The sequence below is a fragment of the Oncorhynchus gorbuscha genome, linkage group LG26, assembly GCF_021184085.1.
Source record: "Oncorhynchus gorbuscha isolate QuinsamMale2020 ecotype Even-year linkage group LG26, OgorEven_v1.0, whole genome shotgun sequence".
Taxonomy (NCBI): Eukaryota; Metazoa; Chordata; class Actinopteri; order Salmoniformes; family Salmonidae; genus Oncorhynchus; species Oncorhynchus gorbuscha.
This window is the reverse complement of record NC_060198.1, coordinates 21,015,416-21,026,461: the sequence shown is the minus strand read 5'-3', so window position 1 is coordinate 21,026,461 and position 11,046 is coordinate 21,015,416.

Sequence of the window (11,046 nt, the reverse complement as noted above, 5' to 3'; positions counted from 1 at the left end):
AGGGGGCAAGCTAATCACTACTACTAAAGCCATTCATAGGGCTCTGTCTGTCACACTCTACACCCCGTAGGTGCCTCTGATTGCCGCCCCCCCCCCAGCCTGATCTACCTAGATTGTAAAATAATAATAATAATAATAATAATGTTGTGATAGGACTGGAATGAACAAGCCTTCTTCCCACTGTACTGGGCCTATCACCCCCAGGGTCTGGCTCCACCAGCCTCCTACTGCCTTCCCTTCTCCCCCTGACTCTACCTGCCTTCTCACTGCCTCCTCTTGACTAACCCCGTCCACAGTCATCCATTGTGACCTTAAACACTCGGTGGTGAGCGTGAGAGAGAACATCTCACACACTGCCGCAGCTCTCTGAACAGAACATGGGGGGAACAGACCTGCAATCTCCCTCTATTTCTCTCTCTCTTCTTTCTTTCATCTGACCTTTCTTCTTTAATTCCAGGACTCTTTCTCCTCCCGTCTGCTGCTTCTCTGTGCAGACGGGACAGAAGAACCCAAGCTGAAAAAAATCTGATTTAGCAATCTGTTCTCTCATGAATGTAGTTGGGCGGGTCCACTGAGGGCTCTAGCACTCTTGACTGGCTGCCATGCCTTTCAGTCAGAGCGGTATGAAGAGCTCCGCCCATCTCCAACTCTACTTCAGCTGTAGACATCTGGATGTTATTTTTACATCACTACTTTTGACATGTGCTGAGTGAATCTCTTCAGCCTTCGTGAGCAGAAATGAGAACTCAACTCTTTAAAAAAAACTTGCTTTATTTCCTATTTCAGTACGACAGGAGGAATGAAAATAGCGTAAAATTGTTGTACATGATTATCTTGATTAATAATATTGGAAAAAATGAAGGACTTTATACTCTGTTTAGCATTACCCTGGATTCACATTTTGTGGAGAGAAAAAAATAACTACGAATAAGCTAGCCTGCTGCTTTACCATTAGCACCTCGCTAATGGTAAAGCAGCAGGCTAGCTTATTCGTAGTTATTTTTTTCTCTCCACAAAATGTGAATCCAGGGTAATGTGTGTGTTTGAGAGAAGAGCGTGCAAGTGAGTGAAAGAACGAGCGAATGAGTAGAAAAACTGTTTTAGAGGAACAGAGACTTAGAGGACTATACACAATCTGAGAAATAAACAGAGAAGGACAAAAATGAACAAGACGTGTCATTTGAGATCACACATACAGTATATGTTACCTGTGAATGAAGGATAATCAGGACTCGGCCCTAATTTGGTCCCTCTGCAGGGTATGGTGTAATACTATATGCAGTTTTGGGTAAGCCTAGGGGACACAAATGGTGTTTCTGGTGTCCTGATCTCCTCTTGGCTTCATTTAGCACTACATCAGCTGATGTAGGTCAGCTGTCATCTCTCCTGTTATACATCACAAACGGCCTCCAACAACAACAACAAAATGTTCCTGTCGTTTTGACTGAATTTCAAATGGAGATCTGAGATTTTTGTCTCTCTAAATCAGCATTTATTAAATGAAAGCATGACAATGGGTTTGTTTGTTCGGTGTATATTGCAAGGATTGTGTGACTGTTGGTTTAATGTGTATATCTGTTTGTAAAGAAGAGTACGTTGAACTCTAACTGCATTCTGTGCAATTCTCCTGTAGACAGACAAGTCATGTAACCCCAAGCTGTGTTTATTAGGTAAGGATTGTTTTAGTTTCAAGATTGTATTTTTTTCCATTAAAGTGGTGATTCACATTCATTTCATAGAAGTCATGTACTGTATGTTGTCTTTTTTATTTTACTCTGTCACCACCGTGTCAATGTGGGCGGAGTATTTGTTCCTCTCAAATTGTTCTTGATTAGAGATCTATCCCAGGTAACTGGACCAGGCTAATACAATCCACCATTACCCCTTAAAGTTTTTGTCATGATTAGTGTTTCTGGACCCACCTTTAAATGAACAACTTTATAGGCTTAACAAAGCCTTCATGAACCCATTATAGGGCAACATATTCACAAATAATTTAAAGCCAAATTGTACTATATAAAAAAAAATACAACATCTAGTGTTTATCCAAATATGACAGATCTTATTTCACCCTTTATGTATACAGAATGGTATTTGCTAATAAATGCTTTCTAAAGCATCTACCGTATGGAAGCCTTGGTGTTATAATGAAAGCTTCATAAAACCTTTTAAAGTTACATTGCCTATCAGTTTCAAGTTTTTAAAGTTTGAGAGAATTTCTTGCCTTTTTAATGTTTCTTTTTCCCCTCACTTCATTTGGATTTTTAGTTCAAGTCCGTACTATCACTGTCAGCATTAGCAGAATTTCACTGTGACTAAGAAGACTGCTTTGCTAAATGCCATGTGGGTACCCTCTATGGCCCAAGTCAACAAAAAAGTGTGTGTGGAAATGAGAGTATAGGTTGAGCGCATTCTTTTTACACACACACACACACACACACACACACACACACACACACACACACACACACACACACACACACACACACACACACACACACACACACACACACACACACACACACTTTTCACAATTCTTCTTTATAGAGGTGTCATGCACCCCCAAAATATAAGGGGGAACAAAGTGAGGATGGCTGGAGGGTGGTTCGGGGGTGAACTAGGAAATGGCGAATTTAGCATTTTTCAAACACCTGAAACAGCTTTCTCCTGCAATCTAGAACCATAATCATTATGCTTAATTAAAGCATATACCTCTTGAGCAGTCTGTATCCTTCTGAGTGGTTGTTCTTTTAATGAAGCTATATATGCTCAAATCTGGGTACAAGATTAAAGGAATGTGAATCTTATTCAGTACATTTAGTAATTGCTTGCTTTTCTAAAGTCTACCAACCTTGCCAGCAGGCATGCCAGCTAACATAGACAATCTAGCTTACTAACTTGATTGATAGCCTGAAATGGCTTCTTGGTAGCTAGTTGGGAGATGGCTAGCCCAGGTGGGGAACCTAAAACCAACTTCATAAAATTGCGAGTAGTAAGTGGCGAGTAGTATTACAGAGCAACCAAACATTCATAAAATGTACAGGACATCTCTGCTTGTATATTTCAAACCGGTCTTGTGGTAAAAGGGATGACATACCTTACTCCAGATTCTGACATAAAAATAGTACACAACATTAATTGTCTTGTCAAATGATATATGTCGTCTGCATAATGGGTGTACAGGAGAAGAGGAGGGAGCATATGGCAGTGTTCCTACTCCCATCTGAATGAATACTCACAAACTAACTCGGGGTTTCAAACAAATTATCAATTGGAGATGTGTTTGAATAATGTAATTACTTATCTGAATAACGATGATTACTTGGGAGGAAGTACACAAAGTAGATGGATGTTTAGGGATTTTTATGAATAATAATTTAGTCAAATTATGTATACATTTCAATTAGAACTATGACAACAGAATACTGCTATGTTACTGTATGGATGTATGAACCTTATTATAACAAAGTCCTGTCCCCTGACATTGGGGCTCTATAACAGGCCGGTATACACCCCAGACCGACAAGGACGGTGACTAGATCCAACTGCTTTTCCCAGTCGGCGACAAGGTCAGTAGCCTATATTCTCGATTCTGGGGGGAATGATTTAAGTTATCTTTGATTTGATGTTCTAAAATGTTTTGAATTTATAGATAATAGTAGCTTTGCTATTCCAAACAGATCCACTGGGTTTTGTATGACCAATATACATATATCGATAACAGGGCAGGTCCGAAATGACTTGAGGTAAGGTGCACAATAATAAATAAAATTAGCTTAATAGACCCGGGTGCCTTGGTGGCCAGAGGGGTTATTAAGAGGGGATATTAAATAGGTGTTGGGAGATAGGACGGTGATCTTAAACACATAGGATAACTCATAGGATTAAGAGGGAATATTAACTAGGCTTGGGGAGACAGGAAGGGAATTCTATGCGTACAAGATGGTCAACTTGAATGGTCAATTAAACTCAGGGTGAATTGACCATCGTTCCGATTCAACAAACAGTACTGAAATAAAGTCCAAAAAATTAGGAGAGGGATGCCTAATATAGCGGAGTGAGATACAAGATGTTGGTGTCCTTATGAGTCCTTATGACGCAACATGAAATAGGAGGTGAACTAGGGATTTACGACCCCTGGGTAATAGCTTATAGTTGTACGGGTGAGACCTAGTATCTGATCGACAGTCAGCGTTCCAGAAAGGAGAAAACACAAATAGAAATCCATAGACATAGATTGTAAGCATTAAAAGAGACACACACATAGTCAGGCAAGGAGGAGGAGATCAGTGTTTCATGAAGCAGAATAAACAAGGGTTGAATACAGCTAGGGTCTGGCTTTCTGAAGCCAGGAAAAGAGTCAAGGCTGAGTTGGAGAAGAGGTCAGTCAATATCCCCTAAATTGCCTTACTGAACCCACGGGCGGGGGATAAAGGACAGGAACCCATTTTAGAAGTATATAGGGTCAGTCAAGAGAATAAGACAGATGAGTTCATAATGGCAGTGCTATAGAAGATTAAAAAGGAAGTTAAAGGGAGTTAAAAACAGAGAGAGCAGGACGGGGGCAGACAGAAAGGAAGGGAGAAAGAGGGTGCTAAAAATGTTACAATTGTAATAAAAGTGGACATTTCGCCAGGGTATGCGAGGCTCCATGTGGATATTATAACAAAAAAGGACATATCAGCGCCGCGATTGTAAACAGAAACCAAATGGAAAGGGGAGTAAAAATAAAAAAAGGAGAGAGACGCCCAAAACCTGACTCAGACCATGACAATGATGAACCCGACTAGAAACTGATACTACTAAAAAAGTCAGGAAGGGTTTAAAGCCCGTCTTCCATTTATCTCTTTCTCGTATCCGAACCAGATGGTAGTCATTCCAATGTCCAACATCGAGAATGCAGTCGACCACTGGAGATGCTCGAAAGCTGAGGAGAGAAGTGGTAGCGGGAAACGGTTCTTTACCGTGATGTCATTAAGCCCCCGGTAGTCGATACACTGGCGCAAGGTTTTGTCCTTCTCCACAAAGAAGAACCCTGCGCTGGCAGGGGAAGAAGAAGAACGAATGATCCATGCCCCCAGAGATTCCTCAATGTACCCTTCATTGGGCGTGGTCTCCGGACCAGACAGGGAATAAAGCTGCTCCCAAGGCGGTGTAGTGCCAGGGAGGAGGTCAATGGCACAGTCATAGGGCCGACGCGAAGGAAGAGATTGCCTTGTCCTTGGTCTTGTCCTGATACGCCGTGGGAATAGCAGAGAGATCCGAGGCTTTACCCAAGCCCGCAGGAGGACATCCAGGGGTGGGCTGCGCTGCCTTGGGGCAATGCGTGTGGCAGAATGGCTCCAACGCATAATTGAACCGGTAGCCCAGTCAATCAGGGGGTTGTGCCTCTGGAGCCATGACAACCCCAAAACCACGAGTACATGAGGAGATTCACTAAGTAGAAACTGCATGAACTAACTGTGATTCCCTGACACTTGCATGTTGATAGGAATTGTACTGTGAGTGACCATGCTAATAGAGCATCCGTCCAATGCTCTGGCATCCATGGGAACTGAGAGGAGACGTGTGGAGATACCCAGCTCCGACACCACTCAGTAAAAGAGGTCTCATCAGTCTTGACCTCTACTGTTGTTATTAGTCGAGGCCGGTACATCTGCACTGACATGTTACAAGGTCTATTTTCAACTCCTATTGACATTATGAAAGTTCTGGTCCGTAAAACTGGGAGAAGGACACTTGCTACGTAGACCCAGGGGAATGTCTCATAACCCTTAATATTTTGCTATGACACATATAGTGAACGAGATGTGTTACATGCTAAAAGTGATGAAAGGCTCATGGTGGGGAGCTGCATTCCTCAGTTTGGAAATGTCCCCACCGCATGGTGAAGTGATAGAGCTTCTACATAGCGTATGTGATCACTGTCATATGATGCACTCTGGATGTCCAATTGTTGCTGTGCTGTTTATTCGAGACAAAATGAACAAGGTGGACGATTTTCAGCAAGTTGCAACATTAAAATGCAGAAATAAGCACTTTTCCATAAACAAGCTCTAAATCATGTTTGATGCACTCTGGATGTCCAATTGTTGCTGTGCTGTTTATTCGAGACAAAATGAACAAGTTGGACAATTTTCAGCAAGTTGCAACATTAAAATGCAGAAATAAGCACTTTTCCATAAACAAGTTCTAAATCATGTTTGATGCACTCTGGATGTCCAATTGTTGCTGTGCTGTTTATTTGAGATGGAATTGACCATTGTGCACAGTTTTCAGCAAGTTGCAACATACAGAAATAACTTTTTTTCCATAAACAAGTTCTATATCATGTTTGATGCACTCTGGATGTCCAATTTTTGCTGTGCTGTCTATTTGAGATGAAATTAACATTGTGCACAGTTTTCAGCAAGTTGCAACATTGAAATGCAGAAATAAGCACTTTTCCATAAACAAGCTCTAAATCATGTTTGATGCACTCTGGATGTCCAATTGTTGCTGTGCTGTTTATTCGAGACAATATGAACAAGGTGGACAATTTTCAGCAAGTTGCAACATTGAAATGCAGAAATAAGCACTTTTCCATAAACAAGCTCTAAATTATGTTTGATGCACTCTGGATGTCCAATTGTTGCTGTGCTGTTTATTTGAGATGAAATGACCATTGTGCACAGTTTTCAGCAAGTTGCAACATACAGAAATAACTTTTTTTCCATAAACAAGTTCTAAATCATGTTTGATGCACTCTGGATGTCCAATTGTTGTTGTGCTGTTTATTCGAGACAAAATGATCAAGGTGGACAATTTTCAGCAAGTTGCAACATTGAAATGCAGAAATAAGCACTTTTCCATAAACAAGCTCTAAATCATGTTTGATGCACTCTGGATGTCCAATTGTTGCTGTGCTGTTTATTCGAGACAAAATGAACAAGGTGGACGATTTTCAGCAAGTTGCAACATTAAAATGCAGAAATAAGCACTTTTCCATAAACAAGCTCTAAATCATGTTTGATGCACTCTGGATGTCCAATTGTTGCTGTGCTGTATATTTGAGACAATATGAACAAGGTGGACAATTTTCAGCAAGTTGCAACATACAGAAATAACATTGTTTTCCATAAACAAGTTCTAAATCATGTTTGATGCACTCTGGATGTCCAATTGTTGTTGTGCTGTTTATTCGAGACAATATGAACAAGGTGGACAATTTTCAGCAAGTTGCAACATTGAAATGCAGAAATAAGCATTTGTCCATAAACAAGTTCTAAATCATGTTTGATGCACTCTGGATGTCCAATTGTTGCTGTGCTGTTTATTCGAGACACTATGAACAAGGTGGACAATTTTCAGCAAGTTGCAACAATACAGAAATAACTTTTTTCCATAAACAAGCTCTAAATCATGTTTGATGCACTCTGGATGTCCAATTGTTGCTGTGTTTTCTATTTGAGATGGAATTAACGTTGTGCACAGTTTTCAGCAAGTTGCATCATACAGAAATACATTTTTCCCATAAACAAGCTCTAAATCATGTTTAATGCACTCTGGATGTCCAATTGTTGCTGTGCTGTTTATTCAAGACAATATGAACAAGGTGGACAATTTTCAGCAAGTTGCAACATACAGAAATAACTTTTTTTTCCATAAACAAGTTCTAAATCATGTTTGATGCACTCTGGATGTCCAATTGATGCTGTGCTGTATATTTGAGACAATATGAACAAGGTGGACAATTTTCAACAAGTTGCAACATACAGAAATAACTATTTTTCCATAAACAAGCTCTAAATCATGTTTTGATGCACTCTGGATGTCCAATTTTTGCTGTGCTGTCTATTTGAGATGAAATTAACATTGTGCACAGTTTTCAGCAAGTTGCAACATTGAAATGCAGAAATAAGTACTTTTCCATAAACAAGCTCTAAATCATGTTTGATGCACTCTGGATGTCCAATTGTTGTTGTGCTGTTTATTCGAGACAAAATGATCAAGGTGGACAATTTTCAGCAAGTTGCAACATTGAAATGCAGAAATAAGCACTTTTCCATAAACAAGCTCTAAATCATGTTTGATGCACTCTGGATGTCCAATTGTTGCTGTGCTGTTTATTCGAGACAAAATGAACAAGGTGGACGATTTTCAGCAAGTTGCAACATTAAAATGCAGAAATAAGCACTTTTCCATAAACAAGCTCTAAATCATGTTTGATGCACTCTGGATGTCCAATTGTTGCTGTGCTGTATATTTGAGACAATATGAACAAAGTGGACAATTTTCAGCAAGTTGCATCATACAGAAATACATTTTTCCCATAAACAAGCTCTAAATCATGTTTGATGCACTCTGGATGTCCAATTGTTGTTGTGCTGTTTATTCGAGACAAAATGATCAAGGTGGACAATTTTCAGCAAGTTGCAACATTAAAATGCAGAAATAAGCACTTTTCCATAAACAAGCTCTAAATCATGTTTGATGCACTCTGGATGTCCAATTGTTGCTGTGCTGTTTATTCGAGACAATATGAACAAGGTGGACAATTTTCAGCAAGTTGCATCATACAGAAATACATTTTTCCCATAAACAAGCTCTAAATCATGTTTGATGCACTCTGGATGTCCAATTGTTGTTGTGTTTTCTATTTGAGATGGAATTAACGTTGTGCACCGTTTTCAGCAAGTTGCATCATACAGAAATACATTTTTCCCATAAACAAGCTCTAAATCATGTTTGATGCACTCTGGATGTCCAATTGTTGCTGTGCTGTTTATTCAAGACAATATGAACAAGGTGGACAATTTTCAGCAAGTTGCAACATACAGAAATAACTTTTTTTTCCATAAACAAGTTCTAAATCATGTTTGATGCACTCTGGATGTCCAATTGTTGCTGTGCTGTTTATTTGAGACAAATGAACAAGGTGGACAATTTTCAGCAAGTTGCAACATACAGAAATAACATTTTTCCATAAACAAGCTCTAAATCATGTTTGATGCACTCTGGATGTCCAATTGTTGCTGTGCTGTTTATTTGAGACAAAATGAACATTGTGGACAATTTTCAGCAAGTTGCAACATTGAAATGCAGAAATAAGTACTTTTCCATAAACAAGCTCTAAATCATGTTTGATGCACTCTGGATGTCCAATTGTTGTTGTGCTGTTTTTCGAGACAAAATGATCAAGGTGGACAATTTTCAGCAAGTTGCAACATTGAAATGCAGAAATAAGCACTTTTCCATAAACAAGCTCTAAATCATGTTTGATGCACTCTGGATGTCCAATTGTTGCTGTGCTGTTTATTTGAGACAAAATGAACAAGGTGGACAATTTTCAGCAAGTTGCAACATTAAAATGCAGAAATAAGCACTTTTCCATAAACAAGCTCTAAATCATGTTTGATGCACTCTGGATGTCCAATTGTTGCTGTGCTGTTTATTCGAGACAAAATGAACAAGGTGGACAATTTTCAGCAAGTTGCAACATTAAAATGCAGAAATAAGCACTTTTCCATAAACAAGCTCTAAATCATGTTTGATGCACTCTGGATGTCCAATTGTTGCTGTGCTGTTTATTCGAGACAAAATGAACAAGGTGGACAATTTTCAGCAAGTTGCAACATTAAAATGCAGAAATAAGCACTTTTTCATAAACAAGCTCTAAATCAGGTTTGATGCACTCTGGGTGTCCAATTGTTGCTGTGCTGTATATTTGAGACAATATGAACAAGGTGGACAATTTTCAGCAAGTTGCAACATACAGAAATAACTTTTTTTCCATAAACAAGCTCTAAATCATGTTTGATGCACTCTGGATGTCCAATTGTTGCTGTGCTGTTTATTCGAGACAATATGAACAAGGTGGACAATTTTCAGCAAGAAATGCAGAAATAAGCACTTTTCCATAAACAAGCTAAATCATGTTTGATGCACTCTGGATGTCCAATTGTTGCTGTGCTGTTTATTTGAGACAAATGAACAGAAATTTTCAGCAAGTTGCAACATACAGAAATAACATTTTTTCCATAAACAAGCTCTAAATCATGTTTGATGCACTCTGGATGTCCAATTGTTGCTGTGCTGTTTATTCGAGACAATATGAACAAGGTGGACAATTTTCAGCAAGTTGCAACATTGAAATGCAGAAATAAGCACTTTTCCATAAACAAGTTCTAAATCATGTTTGATGCACTCTGGATGTCCAATTGTTGCTGTGCTGTTTATTCGAGACACTATGAACAAGGTGGACAATTTTCAGCAAGTTGCAACAATACAGAAATAACTTTTTTCCATAAACAAGCTCTAAATCATGTTTGATGCACTCTGGATGTCCAATTGTTGCTGTGTTTTCTATTTGAGATGGAATTAACGTTGTGCACAGTTTTCAGCAAGTTGCATCATACAGAAATACATTTTTCCCATAAACAAGCTCTAAATCATGTTTAATGCACTCTGGATGTCCAATTGTTGCTGTGCTGTTTATTCAAGACAATATGAACAAGGTGGACAATTTTCAGCAAGTTGCAACATACAGAAATAACTTTTTTTCCATAAACAAGTTCTAAATCATGTTTGATGCACTCTGGATGTCCAATTGATGCTGTGCTGTATATTTGAGACAATATGAACAAGGTGGACAATTTTCAACAAGTTGCAACATACAGAAATAACTATTTTTCCATAAACAAGCTCTAAATCATGTTTTGATGCACTCTGGATGTCCAATTTTGCTGTGCTGTCTATTTGAGATGAAATTAACATTGTGCACAGTTTTCAGCAAGTTGCAACATTGAAATGCAGAAATAAGTACTTTTCCATAAACAAGCTCTAAATCATGTTTGATGCACTCTGGATGTCCAATTGTTGTTGTGCTGTTTATTCGAGACAAAATGAACAAGGTGGACAATTTTCAGCAAGTTGCAACATTGAAATGCAGAAATAAGCACTTTTCCATAAACAAGCTCTAAATCATGTTTGATGCACTCTGGATGTCCAATTGTTGCTGTGCTGTTTATTCGAGACAAAATGAACAAGGTGGACGATTTTCAGCAA